The sequence below is a fragment of the Thunnus thynnus genome, chromosome 19, assembly GCF_963924715.1.
Source record: "Thunnus thynnus chromosome 19, fThuThy2.1, whole genome shotgun sequence".
Classification (NCBI taxonomy): Eukaryota; Metazoa; Chordata; class Actinopteri; order Scombriformes; family Scombridae; genus Thunnus; species Thunnus thynnus.
In genome coordinates this window covers 22409325-22432172 of record NC_089535.1, presented here as the reverse complement: position 1 = coordinate 22432172, position 22848 = coordinate 22409325, and positions in this window count along the sequence as shown.

Sequence of the window (22848 nt, the reverse complement as noted above, 5' to 3'; positions counted from 1 at the left end):
TCAGGGATGAAAGAACATGTCACCCAGTGCAGCACTGTGGCTCTCTGATGTGTTTTTAATAGTTTTTGGACACAGAGGTCTACGGCACAGAGGAATATAATATTCCAGACTTCGGGTACATGCACAATACTTGTAAGTGGGATAAGTTCATTATTGGTTTGGCTCTGCACATGAGATTTGTCAACAATAAGACAAATATAGAATATTACCAGCCAAATCCTTTAAAGACAAGCAAACACAATGATGTAGCTTAATGTGTTCAGTCAATCATGAAACATCCAGCTAAATATAACACTAATGTACCATGATCATGTTTATTTTCCCCCTCTATTCAGAGGCATTTCTAAATTAACAGTGAATAACTATTATTATTATTTTCCTTTGCCAAAACAAGCTTCAGGAGACAGTGTGACTGGACAATTATCATTACCCTCTATGTGGTGAGACAACAACTTTCATGTGTATCTCCTTTGTGTGATTTTTGCAGACCCACCATGAAACTGATTGCACCACAGGACACTCATACCGCGCTATTCTCTAATCTGCTCAAACCTGAAATAGAAAAACACAACAGTGGAAAAGGCTGATAGTCACACAGATGCAGAGGGGACAACTGGAGGTGATGTTTCCTTGCTGTCAGAAAGACAAACCGCTACAACAGCAGCCTTGGCCGTGTCAGTGTTACGCTTTTCTTTAATGAGAATGAAAATGCTGCCCCCACAATAGCAACAGATTAAAGAAGGGTTATAAATAATAGCACCTTATCGTTTCTTCTCTCGTTTATGACAGAGTAATTTTTTTTTTCCCCCTTACACCAGCTGCAGGTTGGTCCCCCCTTACAGTCTTCATCTTTCTGTCGGTCTCAGCTTCTTGTTTAATTAGCTGGAAAAGTCTTGGTGAGGCGTGGAGCACATGAAATACGGCCCTGTTCCCTCCGAAGAAGGTGGTTTGTTTAAATGATTTAATTTATCCAGATAGCCAGAGCCACCAGTTCTTTAAAAATGTGACTTCAAGAGAAGTATGTCATATAATATAGTGAGCTCACTCAATTTATACTGTACGTCCCTCTATATTACTTCTCTCTTTAGTTAGAAATGAGAGATTGCTTGGAGTACTCATGTTTACAGTACAGATTTTCACTATGGCTGTATGTCAGACTCTTATTGTACAGTGTTGTATTTTTTAAAGTTATTTTTACACTCTTTTTCCCTTTGTTTGCCTTGATATGTTCTTTTACATTTTTTGTCTATGGATGCCAGTCAGAGAAGCAGCAAACTAAGAAATTCATTGCAAAGTGCAACCCCTTCTCTGTGCATATTAAGTGCTGAATCTGGAATTAATGGTTATGTCTTTCAGTTATCAGTGTTTTCTCTCTGTTTGATGGAGTAAAGTTTTACCTTTTACATTTCTTTATGACCTCTGGGATTCTGTTCTCTGCTCCTCTACAGTGGTTTGCTGGGCAAATTATTTTGGCTTGAAGGATAGTTGCTTTATCTAAATTAATTACTGTTGTCAGCAGTTGGGGTTACAGTATAACATAAATAATGTATCTTGTCGAGAAGAAGCAACAGATTTCTGTTTCTGTGCACAAGGCGGTGTTTCACTGTTATCTGCCTGAATGGTTCCCAAAATGTAATAAGTGTATGAGGAGTTGGGGTTGCTATCTGCCTCTCATTTTGTGTTGGTTGTCGGGCTTTTTTTTTTTTTTTCCACCGTGAAGCTTTCTTCTGGCAGCTCAGCTCACTGGACCTTGACAGCATTTCATTAGACGGGAGGTCCTCAGGGTTCTCAAGGAGAAGAAGCCTTTCTTCTTCCACCGATACAGTCACTGCTGCTGCTCTGTTCTGGCCTGCGAAGACATCTGCTAAAATAGCTGTTAATGAGATAACAAAATATGGCTGCCCTCCCACTGCAGATAGACCTTGCAGTCAGCGGTGAGTCAAGAACGTAGAAGTCTTTTCTTTTTTTTTGTTTCTTTAGATTTCTTTGAAATCACTGATGTAAGATGCCAGGATAAACAAAAACAAATTCAACACACTTTAAACTTCAAGCTCCTTTAGGTCTTGTCCTTTTGGCCATTTTTTTATATGAATGCACTGGAGACTAGTTTTGTAGAATTCTAAAACGTTACAACATACTTCACTACTTTATCCTCAAAGGAGAGTCAATGAAGTCTAGCATGAAAGGTCAAGTTTGGCAGAAAAGTGTATGATTTTTACATTTGTTCAAACCAGTTCTTGGTTCCCTGCAGAGCCACACAGCTCAATCCAAAATGTCTAGAACATTATTACGCAAGGGCACACTGTATAGAGCTCCCTGCATATTTCTATAAACATCACTTGTACACATTGCTCAGTATTTTTCTAATTTTGGAAGTGTCAGTTGTTTTCCCCAACTGAGTTGCTGTTCAACATGGCCAACTGAGATCCAGTCAAGTATCCATATTGATGAGAAGAAGTGCAAACTGTAGTGTAGGTGATACATGAGGGCACATTATCATTGGGGTGCCAAAAGCATACAAAACTCATTTCAAGTGTAACATAAAGTGTAAATCAAAATATCATAGCGGTATTTGAAATTACATTACCAGGCTACCAGGCTGATTTTATTGCAGATGAACAGGTCACAGGGACCAGTGATGCTTTACCCATAAGGCAGTGCGGTGGTGGAGACAAAGCACATTGTCTCCTCCTGATTTATCTGAGCAATCACAGCATTTCTCTGCTGAGATAACTGACTAATTTTGTCAGATGGAGTCTGAGATTTGATCTGTGTAATGAGGGCCTATAAACCAGAACAGCTAAAATAAAAGAAATATAGTAATAGCAAAATTAATAATATAATATAATATAATGTAATTAATATAATCATTTTTAAAAAATCATAAATTTAAACTACTATTCTCATTCATTAGCTTAGGGTCTTAAAATTAAATGAAGTAACTGAGAGTAGTAACAGTTATTTTTCCTGAAGTCAAGAGGCGGATAGATATTGAGTGGGGAAAATGGAGAGGGCTACTGGAAATCACTTTTAACTGGTGTGGACATAGTGCTGCACTCAGCAAAAATGATGTACTTCTACAGACATCCATTATGCTGATCAGGTCTTTTTCAGAGCGCACTATTGACAGATTTTCTGCAAAAAAATGACAATGAAGAACACTGTATAATGATATTGACAGCAGAAACCATTTTGATGAAATAGTCTGATACTCACATTTCACATTTAAGACACATCTCAGAGGTTGGAGATTCATGAAATAAACAATGTGCAGTGTTGTTTTAACAGTACTAGATTTAATGAAATGCACTCATTCGATTATCGTACACTGTTCAAATGCAACAGTTATCACTGATTTCTTCATCAGCACAGAAAAGCAAAAACAAGCAAACACAAAGCTCGCTACTGCATGAGGTACTAATAGGCGAAGGCTCAATGATGCAGGTAATGGACTCAAACATATGACTCAACAGGCCAGCAGATTGAATAAAATCTTCTGTGTTGGTAATTCAGACAGGGTTTGTCAAAAAGTCCAAAGCAGGCAAATTGTTTCAATGAGCGGGCAGAAACAAGGCTGGCTGCTAAAACAGAATGAACAATTGAGGATTAATCTGCCGGCGAAAGTGAACGGTATATACAGTATATGCTGGGGAGCTGATAAGTTGATTAGGGGGAACAGGTGCTCAGGCAGGTGTGGGAGTCAGGTGATGGCTGACTAAGGAGTACTGCAGGGCAGGGAGGGAACAGCAGGCTTTGCGATGACAGGAGGAATTAGTGGCTACAAGTGACAACAAGAAAAATGATGCGGGTAATATTACAGTATACAGTGCCATTTCCTTGTAATCAAACAATTTATTCATGAATTATTCATGTGACTCACCAAACAAAACACAGGCCTAACAAACATGTGGAATGCATGCCCATACTCATAAAAAATTGGCAAAGCTAATTTTTAAAATACAGTGTATTATGCATTGTTTACATCCATGTATCCTTCTTTGCAGTCTTTGTCTTAACTGTTTTTTCAGGCACATTGCTACACTTACCACTAACCGTCAATTAGTAGAATAGCATGAAGCTCGACAGAATGGGAATAGCATCAATATAAACAAATGGGGACCCAATCACAAAAAATAACTCCATAGTGCTACCAGGGGTCAAAAATTCCACAGGGTACAAGAACAAGTCATAGGCATGACAGTACATTTTATCAGCAAAGGAAAACAATGGTGAAGACAGAATGTGATCATACCTTCATTGTCATTGAACTAAACATGTAAAGGCCCTGATACTGTATACCCAAAAATGAACATGGATACAGATAGGAAGGCGGATAGGCAGGTGGTTCTGTTAGCACTGCAAGTGTGACCGTGCCTTAAGAAATAATCTATGTACTCTAGCTATGTAGAAAATCTGTGACAAGTAATACATTTCAATTCAAAAAGCAAGGAAATCCAGAAGACAAGGTTTAAAAACAACAGTACAAACATCTCCAGTTGTTTGAGGTACATACTGTTCCAAACAAATACTTCAGAGGCTGCCAGTAAATGAGGCAACAGGGGATGGAGCCTGCCAAGAGCACTGCTGGAGTCACAGCTGTTCAAATGGGAAAGAGTGGGAGACAGTGTAGACACTTATTATGATTCTGGGACACTCACTCTGATTACACATTGGTGCCCCTGTAATTGTCATCCTCAACAAAGATGAAGTAGTTGCCTGCTGCACCAAACATAATAAAAGAGGTTGAGTGGGCCAAAATGGGTACAACAACCGAGATTAGTAACAAACTTGAGGGTGGGAAATTGGTTTTTATGTGGGTATCCCTTGAAGCGTTAAGTGTTTTGGGGTAGTTCTCTGTCAAGTTATGGTACTTTTTCGTTGAGTCTGATACCAGAAAGACAGTTTGACCCAGAAGGGCTTTTGATTGATCAGGGCACTTTAGCCAGGAGGGTCCTGCTGTGTCCACAGTGGGCCTGCAAGCATCTTTATCACTTTCCCTTAAATCCAGGAATCACTCTGCAGTGATGAATGAGGAAGAGGCAGGGGGGGTTACAGGAACAGGGGTGACAAAGCCCTGTGTCACAGCTGCACACAGCTGGACAGGGGCAGAGGAATGGGAGTCAGTTGGACAGGCCTGGAGGGAGGAAGGGTCTTATAAATGGCTCCTGCTTTGGGCCAAATACTCAATTAGCTGATCTGACAAAGTGCTCCGTCTCCCTCTGCCTTTGTTTTTTCTGGCTTGGTACAATGTTTGTCCTCAACTTACAGGTGAAGGAGAAGGAGAGAGGGGTGTAGGTGTGACCAGACCTTCAGGTCAAATATGTTGTTTTCGAGCTTATTCTTTATCGCTGATCATCAATTAAATGTAAAGAGACTAGACATCTTTGAGAGGGATTTTATTATTAAAAGGAACTCTTTTTTTTTTCCATTTTGCAACTCAGGCCTTATTATCAGCATTTTGGCTATGATGAGTTTTTACTCACCAACTTAATTACTGGGATATGTGGCTGCAGGGAATCCAGCTTGTTAAATAGTCCACTATTTGAAATTAATCCCTAAAGTGAAATTCAGTTTTTTTTTGTTGTTTTTTTTATTATTATTTCTTGAGTCACGGTCAAAGTTATTTTCACAGTTTTAAACATATCCGTAGTCAAGACATAGAACATTGTGGGAATTATTGACTGATTAATTGAGTTTATGACAATTTTAATTCAAGTTCTTTTAGTTTAACTTGATATGCAAAAACAAAGATGAACAATTAAATTATCATTTAAAGTGTCTGCGAAACAAGAAGCTTGTAATCACCCCCTTTTGTGATTTTTTTAAGTTGTCTCAACCTGCAATGGCATGAATGGTGATCAAAACTACTGACATAAGTATATATTATAACTGAATTTATCAGTGAGGAGTCCGTGTGACCCAATATCAACTAAGCAGGTAAGTAGCATGTTTATACAGCTGATAGAAAAGATATGTCATAATATAAATGTAACTTTCCTCTATTGAGTCCCTATGACCTCACAATTCAGCAGGTAAAGTGGTAAGTAAAACTATTTTAGCTGACAAGAATGATGATCAAAAATATGAAAGTAATACCCAGATAGTTAACAAAGACAAAATAAATAAATTCTAATAAGTGTGAGCCTAATAATACAATGGTGTATTAGGGCCATTGTAGGTTAAAAAAAAAAAAATACAGAGCTTGGGGAGGAGGGTAGTACTCCAAGTAAATTTGGATATTCTCTGAGATTAACGTGGTGAATTTATGAAAAAAAAACAACTCACAAATTTATGTGAAAAATAACTCAAATATTCTCTTAATATATATAGTCATACATTTCTGAGAAAAATAAAATAGGGATAATAGTTGGTTTTCTGTGTATGTGTTAGTGTGTGTTTTTGTCAAGGAACCACATCGCTTTACTTTGGAAGGCTGGATCAACCTTATCACACCACAGACTCTGCTGCTTGCCATGTATTATGCTTGCAGTGCAGTGGTTCTCAACCTTCTTTGGGCACTGGACCCCCTGCATATTCAGTGGTGCTGATTGCAATACAAAACATTTATATTTGACTTGCAAACTGTTCAAGATGTTCATACTGAATAAAACTGCAAAATGTTTACTGTCATTGCATTTCCTTCGTTTTACCACAATGTGTCTCCTTTCTCCTGGCAACTGAAGCATAAATGATATTTTTTACAATGTTTATGCAACTCAAATCACTTGGTTAAGATTATGAAAAAAATGAAGTTATGGTCAAATGTTGAAAAAAGTTGGTTTGCAACTAAAACTTAAACTATGAATCAAAAACCATGACCTATCCCTAAGTTAAGTGTTTTAGTATCCTAAAACGAGACGCAGGATGCAAATCATGGTCTTTGTACACCCAAACTTTCTCCAGGCATTAAGTTCTGTGCAATATAAGGATTTCACACTTTAAGGATTGAGAAAAAAAAATGTTGCCAGTAAATCCAGGCAGCAATTAAATTTCCTCCAGAACTTATTTAACAAAGCAAATTAGTAGTATATGAATGTATTTTGTGGGAGATTGCTGCTTTACAAGCAGGATGTATATTTACTACATCTAGGAGACTTGTAGTTGTTTCAGTGTTTGTTACTATCACGCTCTTAACGGTGTGTGTGTGTGTGTGTGTGTATACATATATATATATATGGAGGGAGTGGGGGCTTCATTAGACGCCCTCTATCGTCCTGCTGTTCCATTTGCAAAGTGTGATCAGTAATTATCCGCTCTCATTACTGCGACCTCGAGAGCTGAGCCTGAGGAGCTTGCTGGGACCCTTCAGATAACACAGTGACACAGGGAGCTGTGGAGAACACCAATACTTAACCACTAACTACACAACACATAACAGTCCTTATCTGGAGGCTCCAGCCAGCTGACAGAGGCTCACTAAAAACATATTGAGGAGTGCTCCCTACAGAGCATGTGGGCTGTAAAAATAAGCTTAGATATACACAAACGCATATAGTCTATACACACACACACACACACACACCAGCTTTAACTTTACCACTATATATAAACATTTTGCATGTGGAAAGATTGACACACTAGTTACCACAGAAGACACGGAGGTTGCATCCTCCATATTCTAAGTATTTAAAGACCCTCAAACATCTTTATATTTGACTTTTTGTCAACTTTTAATTAGTATTTAATAGAATGGCACAAGCACATAATATATATTTGTATATAAATAAATAATATAAATAATATTATATGATAGTATAAGACAGAAAGAAGAAAATAATACATTATGTCTTGTCAAAATAAATCTGGCTGGGGTATGGGTGGGCATTTTGACTTATTCCTAAATTTGCCTTCACAATATCCAGTTTATCCTTCCCTTTCAGGAACAGAGCTTATTCAAACTCTCCTTGGTAAACTGTTCATGTGGCAGAACTAGCAGGAGAATAAAAGGCTGCTTGTCAAAAACCAAGACATGCTTTTGTCCTGGACATTTTTTTCCTATTTTATTCTTTACAGTATACATTTTTCTTTTTCTAACTGTGACTATTGCTCCCTTTTTGGGTCAGGGCTGTAATGGAAGGTAAACACACATAAACATCCACCTCTCAGGTGTCTCAAGTGCACCCAGATTGGCTTCCCTACCGCAGTTTCTGTTGTAGATTCTAGGAATGCTTCTTTTGTTCTCCACTTGAACAATGGGCCTCATGCATGGATGTTTTCTTATTTTTCTCCTATATTTATTCTGGCACAAAGCAATAAGAGGAAAATAAGAAAATCCTATGTGTGATTCATGAAACATGTGCTTACAGCCAAGTCTGTTGTTACCCACCTGCGTATCTTGATGAATTGCATTTGATCTTAAATTGGATGCATGTGCCAGGCATTTTGCAATTAGCATATGGAAACTCCCCAGTAAACCTATATAAAGGCAGGGTAATTTTAAACTCAGACAAAAGAATAAAGAACAAAAGGAAAGGAAAATGCCACCTAAGGCCAGTAAAAAGAAAAACAAAACAAAACAAAAAAACATTTTCTTCTTCAGAGATAAAAAACTCTTCTTAATGAAGTTTCGTTGAGAAAAAAATCTTATTTTCAAATGTGAGTAGTGGTGTCACCAATCCAGAAAAGCACAAAGCATGACAAGAGATCACCAGTGCAATGAATGCTATATGTGCAGAAGAAAGAACTTTAAGTGAAATTTTGATCTGAAAATGGACGCCAAAGAACGACTGTCTGCTGCCAGACGCAGTATGACAATCACTGGAGGGGGCCAGGAAACTGTCAAGACAACAGACATGGATGAGCGCATCGAAGCCATCATCGGAGAGGTTTCTCTGTGGGGGGTGCAGTCTGATATTCCACTGGACAGTGACCTACCACAGCCAGGAAACATCCCAACAGCACCAGACAGCATATCCCAGGATCAACTAGCAAGATCTGAAGACAATGGTGAGCTTCAATCCAAATTTTTAATCTTCAAAGGGAATTTAATTAAGTGTATGGCTTCATTTGACTGCACATGTATTCTAAAAAAAACACTTGAATTTTACCTATATTCTTCAATGGCTATTTTTGTATAAAGCTACATGCCCATCTAAATCATTGGTATATGAATAAATGAAACAAAGAATGCATGTATTAATGGTCTATATTTTATTATTTAGATGCATCTGGCTCAGATGCGCCATCCACCTCCCAGGGTGCACCTGGACCATCAATACAATCCACCGGAGCAGAAATCATCTTGGAGTTGGTCCTACAAAATCAAGAGAAGATATTAGAGACTCTTCAGCATATCTCTTCCATTTTTTCATAGATTAATGACAAATAATAAATGTCAAATAAATGTCATTACAATTTTTCTGCCTTGAGTTTAGGTCATTTCGCAAGGTAACAAAAGTGATCTGCTTACATGTTAAAAAAGTGAAATGAGTTGCTGACAGGTTTCAACACCACGTCTTGTGATGGAAATCTGAAAATAAAACTGACAAAGACCAAGTTGTCTTTCTGTCCTTAATGAGAAACCTTGCAAGAGATCAGTATACAGTCACAACAGAGTGTAATTGCAGTCTGATGTCAGTTACAAAGAGTACATACTTTTTATAGACAAGGAGTGTGGGGTCCAGTGCCAGATCTCATCAAAGCTGTCAAACACTCAAGAAAATAACTGTAGCATGTCCGTGACGAAACTACTCCCTATATGGATCCAGACTGTGAACAAAACCAAAGATGAGCATAAACTAAATGGTTACATGTTCAAGGTTATACAATATGAGTTTTTCCAAAGTGCAAAGTCAAAAATGGTGTAGAGAATACAAAGTGGGTTTTTTTTTTTTATTACAGTCTCTAACCATCTACCTCCATGTCTTCAGGTGGTGGCGGGTGGGGTGGGGGCACACCATGTTGCACTGCAATATTGTACAGGACACAGCAGGCCATGGTTATTTTGCACACTTTTTCAGGTGTGTATAAAAGCTTGCCACCTGCTGTGTCTAGGCATAGCCATCGGCCTGTCAGTATACCAATAGTGAGCTCCACCACTGAGCAAGGGCACATCAATTTCTGGTTATAGGCCACCTCCTGCTGGGTCTGAGGGTTGGTAAGTGGTGTCATAAGCCATGGTAGTAGTGGAAGCTCCATTCACCTAAATTAAATGTTGGATTTAAGTTGAATGGTAATAACGCAGACTTACAATTATTCAAATACACACTCTTACCTCAAGGCTTGTTTGGCCAATGCATCGAGCAGTAGCAAATGGAGTCGGTTGAGCAACGCTTCATACTGCTTTATATAGCAAATCCTAATTAATGACGTGTGCTGTCATAATTAATGATTGGATAGGCCTTTCTAACTTTCTATCTATCTATCTATCTGGGCTATGTTTTTGTAGAGATGCAGTAGGGGCAGATAATGTATAACAATAAATGCGAAAAACAAATTGTTCTCTGGTTTTGATTGAATTTCTATTACAATTGCTGATTTGAAGACAAAAACAGGAAAAGCAGGTGGATTTCTGTTTTGTTTTGTTTTTTTTTAATTCACACAAAAAACGGAAAAATTAAATAATGCATCGTATATATGTTTATCCTGTCATCAAACAAGTTGAACACAGCTTTTGACGGAGGGTACATGGCCTCCCGCCGATTTAAAACAACAACACATTTGTTCTTTGCAAATGGAAATGATGTACATGTTTATTTGCATATAGAGCAGGGAAGTGAGATCCCATTACAAGTGGTCACTCGAGATGCACGTGCGTTCTAATGCCAAGTGTGAACGGACATACTTAGAGCTTGTGATTGGATCACCCAAGATGCACTTAAATGTCAGGTGTGAACAGAGCCTGAGACAACTAAAACTATTAACATGAAGCAACTATCAAACCACCGCCTGCTCATGCTGTACAGGTGTTGAAACAAACAAACCCTCTGAAGTTAGCAGGCAGACTGGAACCGCTTTCATGAGACAAATTAATCACAGTTCAGATGATAGTTAAATGATATTTTTTGTTTGTTTGTTCTTAGATTAGTGATGTTTTAAGCGTCTTCTATCTAAGGGTAGTTTGTTGATGCAAATTCAAATTACAGTAATGTAGCTTGATAAGTCTTATAAGCTTGATTGTAAACACTGTAGTTTACACATTCCCACAGTGGGCTACTGTATGAATCCAGAATTAACTAACACCATGAAAAATAAAAAAATAAACCCACTGCTTCCTTTTATTAGAAAAAAAATAAAAAAAAATAATCCACAGACTGTCAGATAGACCTCATCAGGCATTGATTTATTTTCTTAAGTCTTTTTTGCACATCTCTCTTCTTATTCTATTCTAGTTGTGTGATTATAATGTATGTATCTAACATCGCTGTAAATCACTTTTTGCTGGCAAAGTAACACAATTTACCCACGGGTGTCGTAAATTTCATTTCATATAACATGAAGTACTCCACTCACGGTTCTGATGATATTGCTTGTAATTAAGACCTCTGCCTCTTTCATGTGAACACACACATAGCTGGATTCTGAAACCCCTTCGTTAACTGAGCTGGTTGGTAATCAGCTTTGTGATACAATTATTCAGGATTTGCAATAGGCTCAGTGAAGCCAGGGAACTCAAAGACAGAAAGACATATTTGTATTGAGTTGTGAAGGGCGCAATTCAAATCATTTTCATACTCAAACCATTCAATGACTCCTCATGCCTTGTATGGAAGCATCTGCATTTGATACAGTGTGTACCTCCACTCAATTATCCAGGTATTTCCTGTAATTTGTCATTAATTTATCTGTATTTGCTAATTAATTAATCCTTTTAATCAAAATACCATGCCAAAAAGGCTTTATTGAATGGAATTTTATTGTGTGTGTGTGTATGTGAGAGAGAGAGATAGTTAGTTAGTCAGTATGGGGGTGGTACAGTAGCAGGCATTGTGTTGCTGCCAGCAGTTGCACTCTTTGGGACAAAAAGCCTTTTGGCAGTCTCAGCAAGGTTTACAGCTGAAATCTCTGCAAAATGTTTCCTTCTGTTTTTTTGGATCTACACCATCACCATTATTTAGCCAGCGAGCTTGCCAACACTAACTGCCTAATTAAGCATTCAGCGGTGCTCTCACTCTGACTTTGAGGTCATTTTCACTCTGGCTTACAATACAATGATTTAATTTTGCAGATAGTACATCACCAGCTCATTGTTATGGATAGCAGCTCTTGGAAACTGTTTTAGTGGGGCTCGTTTAATCACAGAAATTCACATTATCTAGACTAGGCTTTTATCTAAATCTAATAGACGTGACCACATTAGACCTTCACCAGCTTTTCCACAGTACACCATGTTGCAAGTAAATTTTTAGAACTGATGTCAAGATTTTACTGATCACCTACAAAGCTTGTTCTCAACTATTCCTGCGCTGTAAATCTGGCCTTTTTATCCCCTTAATCTCAGCTGGGGATCTTCGGACATGGGTTGTTAGTCTTTTCTGATTCCAGACTGAAAAGAAGGGTAATTGGGCCTTCTCAGTATGTGCACCAGTGAAACAACAGTTTCTTTTTGTTTTGTCTTTTGCTTTGGTTTATACAGTCACAAAAACATTTATCAACTTGCTTTTACACACATTCAATTTGTCTTTTTTTTTGTTTGTTTGGAGAAACAATATGTTGCAGATAGAAAGGCCACATTGATGAATAACCTTACAATGTCCTGTTCTTGTCAACTTACAGACTTGCAGTGAGCTGCTCTGAGTGTATTTTCTCTTCTTATCTATAATAGTGTTCATAGTGCAGTAGCTCAAGATTAAAGTTCTTATTAATAAATACAAAAGAGGATAGAAAAGTTTGAAATGATATGACTTTTTTTCTCAGTTGGCATCCAATATTGTAAAGTTTTCGTGTGTAAATCCAATAGTGCCCAAACTATTGACATTTTTTAACCTACTTTTGAAAAAATAACTGGCATAACTTTAAAGCACTGAATCATAAAGAATGAAAAAAAACATTTATAGAAGCCTATTTTTCATCTGCTGAGGGAATGGATTTTTTTTTTTTTGAATACATGTTGATCAGAATAACATGATAAAGTAAACAGCTGAGCTATGGAGAACTCATAATAAGTGTGAGCCAATCATCTGCTAAATTATCATATGTTTTAGGCGCGGTGCATTCTATTGACATTTTTAAATGTCACAGATGAAAAACAACAACAGCAACAATTATAATGAGACTGGGAGGCAACGCTTCAAGCAGGAGCATCGTTAGAAAGAGGAAGGAGGGAGTCATGTCAGAAATATTAAATCCAGGTAAATTGCTGAGATTGTGAAGACAAAAATATACTATTACTGTGTTTTTTTTTTGTTTTTTTCCTACAATTATTATGTGTGTGTTATTTCATTTAGCTTTTTTTAGCTGCGGATCATGAATGAACCATATATTGTACATTTATCAAGATACAGCAGTTGGTTCTCTAAATTTTGATTGCATTGGCCTTTGAATAAATATTGCAGGAAGTAGGCTCCTGAAGGTTTTGTCTTTGTTTTCTCTGCTTTTATTTCTGAGGAGTGTTGTCCTCATGGTGGCTGTTGTACTTGTACGCAGAGGTCAGTGGGGTGTTGTAAATATTTCTATTATCATAACCTCTCATAACAATGCTGCGTCGAGAGCTATTCTACATGATGAAGGGCCTCTGTAGAAGCCGTGGCTCTGCTTCATGTTTGGTCACACCACAGGCCTGAATTTTAATCACACTCTCTTTCCAAGCCATTAAAACTAGAAAGTGACGTTTATGAGACAGCAGAGGAAAATAAACAAGCCCTAATTGGCTCACACCGAGAGCATTGCACTCTCTCCTTGGCCCTTTGTTTGGAGAATAAACCTGCCAGGGAGTGAGGTACAAAGCTCAAAAGCAGACTGACCTTTGGAGGCTCACCACTTTCTTCAAGTGGACCTGTAATGCCATTAATGGCCCCAAGGAATGGAGAGCTTTTATTTACAAATATGCAGACAACTACTGACATTTCACACCTACTATCCATGTAGGTGTGAAATGGGCCATGTTATGTAACAAATGAAAATGAGATGGAGCACCTCAACAGCTTCCTTTAATTACCTGACTGACCTTGCAGCCCGTAGCCTTGCAATTTCATCAAAATAAAATTTCTAATGCTGTAATTCTTCAGGACTCTTGCAAGGGAAGCTGTGTAAAACATCATTTACTGATAGAGAACCCTCTTAAGAATGCAATTTAAGGACCCTCTGTTCCTGAGTGTGTTACAATCATCTTCACAGTTGTCTTTCATCCTTCGTTTTTCACACCCTCTGTTCCTGAGTGTTACAATCATCTTCACAGTTGTCTTTCATCCTTCGTTTTTCACACTATTAAACACCCGCCTTTGTTAAAAAACACAAATGCCTGTGAGGAGGTAGTACACAACATGCCTTCGGGGAACAATACTCTGCCACAAGGTATTGGGACATTAGAGCCATGTTTGCAAACAGCCAAACACATGAGACAATAATGTATGACACTTGATTGCACTGGAATGAAGTGCTACGATCACACATCAAACATCCCCTGTACCTGATAGCAGCTCAGATGGTTGCATGCTGACAAGTATGATTGTTGGATTATTATCTTCTCAATGTTTTCTCAAGGCGACTGACATATGAAAATTCACCATTCTAAAAGAAAATTAACTCACATGTAGCAGATAATCACTTGGGATTCAGGCTAAGTTGTGTTTTTTACCCAAGGATGTAGTTTGTTTTTAATTCAAACAGATAAAGATAGTAATCGCTTGTTATAACAATATAATTCATCATTTGCATTTGTTTATATCAACCTTGAAATGAACCCCTTTATCATGAAATTGGTTACTGGGTCTTCAGTCTCATAAAAAAAATGCACTAATGCTCCTGAAAACAACATTTCATTTCTTTTTGATAGTGAACTGCAATTCAAAGCAGCTATGATCAACATTTTTTATGTTACCAAAAGATCACATGACTGCTTGCATGTGCAATGTGTCACTCGTCATGATAAACTCTCAGTGGCTTTTAGTGTAAAAGTGCTAAAAACTCACTGTATGCTACCTGCTCAGCACCAAATGGTACAGAGAAAAAGTTAGTGACTAGCTGGTGAACATAATGGTGCACTGAACAGCTAAAGATCCAGATGTTTCCCTCTAGAGTTTGTAGGGATTAAAATAGACTAAAGGAGCGTGAACTTTGGATTTAAATTAGCCACGCAAGTTGTCAGAAACATGACTCCAAATGAACACTAATGCTGCTCCGAATAGTATGGCCAAGATGGCGGACATGTGGCTCGCCCTGGTTCAAACTCTGCTTCTGTATCTTGTGCTTCTGTCTATGTTATGTGTTAAAAACTCATCCTTTCTGTTCATGTATACCCAATGGGAGCTACTATCCCTCAGAGACAATTCAATCCCAGTCTTGGAACTTTCTCAATGTTACCTGTGGAAATACTAGCTACAAACAAAACACCTGGCTACCTGACCTCCTGGAGGCATAAACTGGGTAGGAGAAGACAGCATGCCAGTGTTCTCTCCAGGTTTAGGAAGCGCACATACCAACCACCACTACTGGCACTGCTGCTGTCTAATGTCAGATCTCTCAGAAATAAAATCAATGAACTAGACCTTCTAATCCAGTGTTAAATGTAGACCATTTCATCTTCCGAGAGAGTTTGCTTCAGTTGTAATGGTTGGTGTTTGGTTGGCAATTTTAACCATACCAACCTGTCTACTGAACATGGCCTATCAGAGGATCGAACACACTACCACCACTACTATGTTACAATTAGCAATGCTTACTGTTCTTTCCTGCGGGCTCAGCTGGAAAAGTCTGACCATGCCATACTGCTCCTCATTCTGAAATACAGACACAAAGTCCACCAATACAACATCCAAATCTGTCAAGTCCTGGTCTACAGCAACCATTGAAACTCTGAGAGGCTATTTGGAATGCACTGACTGGGACATATCCAGTACAAGTGCTGACAGCCTCAACAAACTCACTTACACTGTTACGTCATACGTCAATGTTTGTGTGGAACTGTGCATTCCCACCAAAACAGTGAGACCCCACAGCAATAATAAACCCTGGTTCACCAAAGACATTCAACTTTTATGCAAGAAAAGAAAGAAAAGAAGAGACAAAAAAAAGAACTCTGCTTTCATTAGTGGAGACAGTGAACAATACACTATTGCCATATATGAGCTGAGGTCTGCAATCAGGAAAAGTCAAACAACGCCATAAAATTGGAACAACAGATTGCATCTAATGACACAAGACTCATTGGGGAAAAAACTAAAGGTGATGACCAATCACAAAAAAGTCCCTCCTCCACAACTGACATTGATACTAACCTCCCAGACAAAGTCAATGAGTTCTATCAGAGGTTTGAACAGTCTCCAGTCCCACCTCATTCTCCTCCCATCCCCCATACATCCTGTCCATTCTACATTCAGGAGGAGGAGGTGAGGGCTATGTTCAGGAAAATGAATAAGAGGAAAGCAGCAGGCCCAGAAAAGGATCACTCCAGCTGCACTCAACCACTGTGCAGCTCAACTGGCTCCAATGTTTGCTAACATTTTCAACGTCTCCCTCCCCCAGCATACAGTACCACTGTGCTTCAAGTCCTCAAAGATAATCCTTGAGCCAAAATCAACCAAGATCTCCTGCCTCAATGACTGAAGAACAATTGCCCTAACATCTGTGGTCATGAAGGCATTTGAGTACATCATTCTCTCCTATCTGAAATCCAACACCACCCCTCTGTAACTTACCAGTTTGCTTACTGAGCCAACCAGTCTGTTGAAGATGCTGTTAACTTAGCTCTCTACCACACACTAAAAGTTAGTCATCCAACACCTACACCTGCAACCTTTTCATCGACTTTGGCTTGGCTTTCAATACAATAAACCCGGTCTCTTCAATAAACTGTTGGACACTAATATTGACCCCCCCCACATGCCACTGGATCTGGAGCTTCCTGTGGAGAAGGCAACAGAGAGTTAATCAATCAATCAAACAATCAATCAATCAGACTTTATCTGTATAGCAATTTTCATACAAACAAAATGTAACGGACAGTGCTACACACAATAAAACAATAACCCAATACAATAAGATGAATAGCCTTTCATCTCGACCTCTGACCCTCAGCACAGGTGCCCCTCAGGGTTGTGTCCTTTCACCCTGGCTCTTGTCCTTCTACACAAACCACTTCACATCCCACCACAGCTAAGTCACCATTCTTAAATATGCATACAACAAAATAATAATTGGATTTATAACCAACAACAACGAAGACAGATACCATTAGCAGGTAGCCCAAGCAATCACTTGGTGCCTTGAAAATAACCTCCAGCTCAACACATTTAAAACACAAGAAGTCATTATAGACTTCAGGCACAACCCCCTCCCCAAAACCCCCATTCAAATCTCTGGAGAACCCATAACCATCACAGACTCATTCAAATTTCTTTTTACACACATCAGCAACACACATAAATACAGATATCAATACAGACCACATTACCAAAAAAGTCCAGCAAAGACTATTTTTTCCTAAGACAATTCAAAAAATTCAAAACAAAGCCTCCTACTTCAGTTTCACACAGCCATCATTGAGAGCATACTCAACTCATCCATAACAGTTTGGTACAGCAGCATGGACAGTCACACAAGCAAAAAACTACAACGCATAGTCAATAAATCATCCAAGATTATTGGCAACCCCCTCCCATAAGTTGAATCACTACATCACAAACACACAATCAAAAGAGCAAAGAGTACATAAATAAATAATAATCTCTGACCCCTCTCACCTTGCTCACCACCTCTCCCAGCTGATGCCTTCTAGGAGGCGCTATAGGTCCCTGCTCACCAGATCTTTCCATTTTAAAACCAGTTTTTTTCCCCACTGCAATAAGAACACTTCTCACTAACCCTGACAGATGTACCTGCACTTAAAAGTCTTGTTTCCATCTTGTAAATATTGTCTGTGATTTTTGTCTTGTGGTAATTTGTGAAGTCTCTCTGTTGTGATAGCCATGTGTCTAATGTGATATTGATATCTGCCTATGTTTGATGTTACTGATACTATTGAACTGAGCTCACCCACCATGCTGTACCGAAAGCAAATTACACCTCGACCTCCGTTGTGATGTCATTAATAAATGATTGACTGATGATCTGCCAGATTTGTAAATAACATCACCATGTAAACTTACTTATGTCAATGTGTTTACAGCTTGTTTCCTCTGATCTGATCCATTTTTGCAGGTTTAAGTCTGTATTTACATTATAAACATAACAATATAAATAATATAAAATATAGCTAAGACTTCAAGACCAAAATATAGTTTCATTTCACCAAAAATCAATTAATTCATTATCACCAGTAAATACAAATATAAATTTAAGGCTTTTTAAAAATAGCAGAGGAAACTAGAGTAATTTTTTTCATCCCTGAGTGGGGGTTTCTTTGCTCACAAAACTTGAGCTTTGAGCTGAAGGGGATGATCTTATCTGTGTTTTTATTAACTCACATAATTTGGTCATTTGGATCACAGCAGGACCAATTTTCTTTTTCAAATTTTAACTATAAGCTGTTCAACTTGAGGGAACAAAACTGGGATTTTGTAAGATCCCTCTCCCCTGCACAAATTTCTGTGCACTCCTGTTTGTACCAGTTCTTCTTCATATTGTACTTGCAAATGTTTGTGTTGGTGATAAGAAATTTTAGATTCTGTTCTGGGTCTTGTTTGAGAGGTGATTATCAAATGTGAACCTTATCACTGTCTGTCTCTTGCACATCCCCTGCCTACTGCTCACACAGTAAAATACCCTTATACCAATACATCATCACAATAGGCAATCCAGCAGCCATAGCTTTAAGGAATAGCACTATCATGTCCTTATATCCTCTCCCTCTACTTGAAACTAGACATGATGCATAGAGGGGATTGCCACAGTTGACATAAAATTCAGTTTATCAAATAAGCTCAGTGCGGCGGCCCAGCAGCATGTCTCCAGGTAACAGTACTTCAAACGGGTAGAGATGTATCTTACTGATCCTCTGTAAGGCATGAACAGAGATGAAAGAAGATGATTCCTGTTCAGGTAAGTAAGTAAATGTATCATAACTGCCAAAGAGTCCCACGAGAATAAAGGGAGGCATCACTCCTCCCTACTGGAGGACCTTCAGGCTTTGTTAACATTACTGCTTTCTTGTTTTTTTTTTTCTTTTTCCTAGTCAAATAGAGCCACAATGACAAGCTGCTCAGTGCATGTATTTTGTTTTATCTGCTTTGAATATGATATCAATGCAGTATTAAATATATTCAGACCAATTTTTGGAAGGGCTCCTGGCTGTCTGCAAGTTTTGCAAATGCATGTCATCGAATCTGTGCTTGTGCTACGTTGATGCAGTCCTATCCTCATATTCCTGACAGATTGTCACCAACTAAAACAAAACAAACACTTGCAGGATAAAATAAAGTCTCAAAACCTCAAACTGGATTGAGGATAAAACATCTTTTGGTGTTAAGACAAGCAAATCCTGGGCTTGTTGATGTTTATTTTACTAGTGTGAAGACATTTTCTCTGTCTCAAACTGACTGTACAAAGCTCATGGTACAAGAACAAATGAAAAAAATGGTTTTGGCTTTGCATGAAATACCAGATATTTAGTGGGTTAAGCATGGAGAATATGTATATTTGAATCATGCTTCAAACCAGAGAGAGGGTTGTTGATTATTGGCAGAGGGAACCTCTCTGGGCCTTCAAGGTATTCAGTGAAGGCCTAAGGAAAAATATTGAAAGAATTTTTCTACTCCTAATAAATTATTATTATTTTTTTATTTTTTATTCACTGAAATAATAGTGAAAATGACTAGATCATCATTATAAACTTGGAATAATATGTCCTGGCAAACAGTGGATTAATATAATGGAACAGGAAATGGACCAATCACAATTTTTCTTCTGATGGCATCTGGGTGAATCAGCAACTCCCCCTAGCCAGGACCTTCAGTAGTTGTAACAAATGCCTGTGTAATTCAAGTCAGTGTGTTCATGAATCTGATTTTGACAACTGTCCTAGCCAATCATATTTTGTTGAGTTGTGGGCGGGACAGTATCCTAGCAGCTTCCAGACATTTGCGAATACTTAGTGGATAAGCGACCCACGAAAGTAGTCATTGAGTGGGCGAGGGAAAAAAGAGACAGCAGAACAATAACGAATGGTGATTCACTAACCCAGTAACTCCCAGTTCAATTTATCTACTGAATGAGAAACATGAATTTACTTGTTGTCTTATTCTGGGCAAAATTTGACAAGAACACTGCAGTATGTTTGGTTGAAGATGTTTCTGAAAATATATGCTAACTCCAAACTTTCCATGATGGCTTCACTGGCCATAAGGAAGCAGAAAGTCATTGTTGATTGCTTCATGAGCACAAATTGCTGGTTGTTAACTGGTGTGAGCATTGTCAATCTGTGGGCATTTGTATGGTTAAAACTGTAACTGTATTGTCTTTTGTTCAATTTTGTGTCTTATTTTGTGATGTGTTTGAATTTATGTTGGTTATTGCAGTGTTCAGGCACAGAAGTTGGTATGAAATTGATAAATTTGTCATTAATTTTCCTATAACCAGTCTACAGTCAAGACACATTTCAATGATAAATAAATTTGTTTTATCATTTTTATCATTTGATAATCATAATCGTTTTCTATCCATGTTGTAAGAAGTATACTGCAAACCTACAATTTGCATCTCTAGTTTAATGGCCATGGACATGAAATGGCAATAAATGGCTTAATTACAGTTATAGTACAGCTTAAGAAGAGCTTGTGCCTTTTCTCATTTCACTTCAGGAGCTGTTGGCTGGTCAGTCTGAGACATCTGATATCTCATTTCTCATATCATTTAACTTGTTTGCATGGCATTGCTGCCTTTACTTATGGCAGAGAGATATTAAGTCTACATTGAAATTCAAGTATGTCTAAGCTCAAACAAACACAAAAACATTTGATTAGTATTGGATCCATCTTTAGTTGTTGAACAGTAGCTAATGAGTATTCTAGATATTTTACTTTCATTCCAGCTAAAAAGATATATGAAATAAGTTAATGTGATTCGCTTGTTTCATTTATTTTCACAAAATAATATAGGCATAGTTGCCTACATGTCATATTTAAACTTCCTTTTGACATGATTGCCAGCTTTGTGTGGCTGGTTTTCCAAAATCACCTTTGTGTGTTGTGAAGCCAGTTAGGGAAAAGAAACCTTTAATATATTGAACTTCCATGTGACAGGACTCTAGCTATTATTTTTACTCCTATGTTTGATTTTTTTATTGCCTATTGAAGGCACAGGGTCCACGGCCACGGTTCACCACTAATTATTGGATATATTTAAATAAGGCATGTGTTAGCTGATACACCATGGAGTCTAGAATATAGAACCGATTTTCTCATTTTAATACTTGCATGAACGCAAACAGTGACATTTGCAGAGATAATATAGCTAATTCTGGTTTAATACAATAATTTATTCCCAAAGGAACTGTATGCTGTGGCTAAGTCAAACAGAGCTGTTCACTGTACTGGAAGAATATTACTTTTGGAATTGGTGATCCGTTGTATTGTGGGAGCATGTGCATGAGTGTATTTTTAATTTATCCTTGCCATCACTCTATGCCTTTAATAATAAAAGTTTGCACCAATAATTACAAAACTTAGTGAATCAATTACACACTGAAGCAAAAAGAACATGCCACAGTTTATTGGGTTATGGCAAGAGATTTCCCACCATACTACAAGTACAGAATGTGTGAATAACCTACAGACAAAAATGCTAACCTGAAGTTTTTCCCAATTAGTTTGTGGTTCCCAGTCAACCTTTTGCTTAGTGCCAAAACATAACACCTACTTTTTGTTTTTTTATCATTACAGAGATACATGTGTCTCACTGGGGTAACAAGATTAAATTATGCTATATATAAACTGCACGTGTGGGAGGAGATCATGGGGAGAACATGCTGGAGGTGGGAAATTTCACACCCATAATGGGAAAGCAGTTTGCTAAATGACAATACTGACATGCAAGGGGAGTCTTATTACCCATCAGGACAAATCAGTAGGATATATAAAAGACTAATGTAATAATAATAATAACAATAATAATAATAATAACATTCCTCTCTAATGGCTTTGTTTGAAAACAGTTTTTTTTCAAATGAAAGTTTACATGACATCTGACCACTTGTTTCTGTCTTAGTGACTTCTTTTTTCTTCTCTGTGTATTTTGTAGGGACACAAATGACTGCAGGGGAGCACTGTGGATAAATTCCCCTTGTTTCTTTTTTTAGTTCAATGGCAGCAACAGCAGGAAAACAGACTCAGTCCTGAGAATGGTGCATGAACAGAAGAGTTGAGACAATTCCCCACATCCAGTGACAGACGAGTGGGTCACTTAACCTTAAGGCATTGTGCTGTGGCTGCCTGGCTTAGAGAATCTCATCTGCAGAGAGTTCAGCTTCAACAGTGGCATGAGTTCTCAGTGTAATTAATAACATTATGTTCTGTAATTACCTTCTATGTGTCCCACATGGCCCTAGGGAACAGAACTGCAGCTAATGGGAGTAATACTTCAGGTTTACAGAGCAGCCACAGTGACCAAAAGTCTAAGACTGACCCAATTATGTTACTGCTTTGAGAGGAAAAAACTTCAACCACTCAACACCATCATCCTCTTGGTTATATACATAAAAATAATTCTAGATATATAGAAAACAGGTGTGCACCAAGTGTGCATTTATATTGTAATGTG